The following is a 2581-nucleotide window of genomic DNA, read 5'->3' as shown; positions in this document are numbered from 1 at the left end:
GCGCCTTGGGCTACAGCATTCTGAAATACAGAGGGGGGTCTGTAATATATTTTTAGTTGTATATCAATTTCTTTTGTATCTAATGCATTGTATCGCCTTTGTGGTTCTATATAATGACAATATAATCAAAAGTCCTAATATTACAGATTTACAGGGACAGAAATGTATAGATATATTTTTCTAATAGACATATAACCCCCTGTCATATGAAAGTTTGTGTTTTTATTCAGACGTGTAACCTAGATTATACCAATCAGACAGTGAAGTGAGGACATTTTATTGATGCAATTGTAAACTATGTCTTAGTTTGTTAATGTAGCAAAAAACAAAATACATAGTATTTATTTTTAGAAATGGAATATTTCCTTTAAATAAAATATGGTAAAGTGATGGGAATTAGTCAGAGGCAATGAGAAAAATGATGGACGACCGGCATCATGTTATAATAATGAATAAATAACATAATGGGATGATTGTAAAGTTTAACTTTGCTAGATGGGAGCGGGGCTCAAAAAATATTATTGAAAAAATAAAGTTGAAAAGAAGATTAGAGCAGGTCATAAATCGCTCGCCGGCTGCTGGTGTCTATCAGCAGAACTCCATTCTCAAAAACAAGGAAATAACAACAACGCAGCTCGAATTGCCCAATTCCTAAAAATTGACACATTATATTTTCTGTATCTGTCACAGCATCTCCTGTAATTCGGCGAACACCATATCCGGGTGTTATAACCCCTCTTCTCACCAGACACACCGCCGTGTTTCTCGTTAACGTAAAATAGACCAGAGGAAAAGCACTCTTTCGAGAGTGACATTTTCTTCACAAACACCACTTTGACACAACACAGCGCTTTCTATAGTCACTGTTTTGTCTCCCTGATGTTAGAAGCTTCTCTGTCATCAACTTCTTACATAACTTTACCTGACGCCCATGCTGCAGTACCACTCTCCGCCTGAACTGTTAGTGATGCGCTGGCAGGGGGCGCTGTTTCACAAAAACATAACATTAAACTATGGATGAACTCTATTGAGCGGGGTCGGGCGATTATTCGAGTAAAAAACACTGAATTGTAAAAAAAAAAAATTTAACTCTGTTACAAGTAAAAGCTCTGTATTAAAATCAAAATATAGGCTTAAATGTACTCATTATGCAGAATGGCCCATTTCCGAATCATATATATGCCTATTATATTAAAATTAGTGAAGCATGTATGTCTTTTGGCCGTTTATCTGTCTTCACTTGTTGTATCATCACTTTAGCACGATAACAAATTTAAAAAGAACACTTTTTTGGGCTTTTTTTCTTTTACATAATGCTTAGCTACATTTTTCAACCAGTGAGTCTGCAAACACCTTAACATATGTCACAACAGCAAATCATTTTTTTCCACAATCCCAAAAAAATGGAATATAGGAAAAATATATGTCAAACATGTTAGTTGATACATTTTTGTTTGTTTGGCTCTGCACATGAGATTCTTCGACTAGAAGGAAAATAGAAAATATCACAAGAATGATCCTTTAAACAATGAACTTGTAAAGCTGGGTATTGTTTGTTATACGTTCGGTGTCATGTGCCAATACATGTGTTTTGTTGTTGTTTGTCATTTTGGTAATCATGTGGTCAGTACAAGTCAAGATCTTGAACATGCACAATGTAGAAAGTGGGCGATGTCAATCACTGTTGGTGAGAGGAGGTGTGGTGGAAACTGGAGCTACAGTGATGTCACAACAAGTGTTTCAAACGTCTTTAGAAAAATGATTTAACACTATTTATTTCCCTTGCTACTTTATTAAACCCCTTATTTGTCATTGCTATACTATATCCCTCCTTTTTGAGACATGACAAAGCTCATGACTCAAAAGCAATATAAACAATCTGTTTAATATTCTAATCCTTAACATTGTTCTAGGTTTAACAGCAAATTCTGTTTATCTGTAACAAAAGTTCAATAAATAATTTCTTTAGGGGACTTTTCACCTCAGTAATTTTTCAACGTCAACATCAACTAATTTAATTAAAACAATTTTTGATATAGCAACTCAAAAACTCATTAGAGTACCACATGAAACGTACTGCTTTTAGGATTAAATCTCATTTAAACCTTCATTTATTCAATATCACCATTAAACTAAGACGAATTACCCAAAATACATTGTTTTTCATTTTTTTATCTATAGTTTACTAACCAAAGTAACACTAATTACTATCTGCTAGTTCCAAGAATCATTACAAATTAAAGTTTTTAGCCTTCTAAAGCACACCTAATCACGTGTACTTTGAACATCTATTTATCCAAATCGTTACCTGTTACGGGAAACATATCACATATTTTTTCTTTAAACCAAAATTTCACTTGTACTACTCATGTTTGGTTTTAGCTTGTGTCTTATATGTGTGGTGTGTGTGTGTGTGTGTCTCCTCCTCTGGCTGTCCTCTATCAAAGAAAGAAGGATCTCTCCAGGGTACATATAAACACACTGTTATTCTTTTAGTAATTTATGGCATCATTAATTAACAACTCAATGTATTCCTCACAAAGGTGTGTCAAGGTGTACAGCTTACCATCACCCAGAACTA

The sequence above is a fragment of the Perca flavescens genome, chromosome 12 (genome assembly GCF_004354835.1).
Source record: "Perca flavescens isolate YP-PL-M2 chromosome 12, PFLA_1.0, whole genome shotgun sequence".
NCBI lineage: Eukaryota > Metazoa > Chordata > Actinopteri > Perciformes > Percidae > Perca > Perca flavescens.
The sequence above is the reverse complement of the archived record's forward strand: the minus strand, read 5'-3'. Positions refer to the sequence as shown.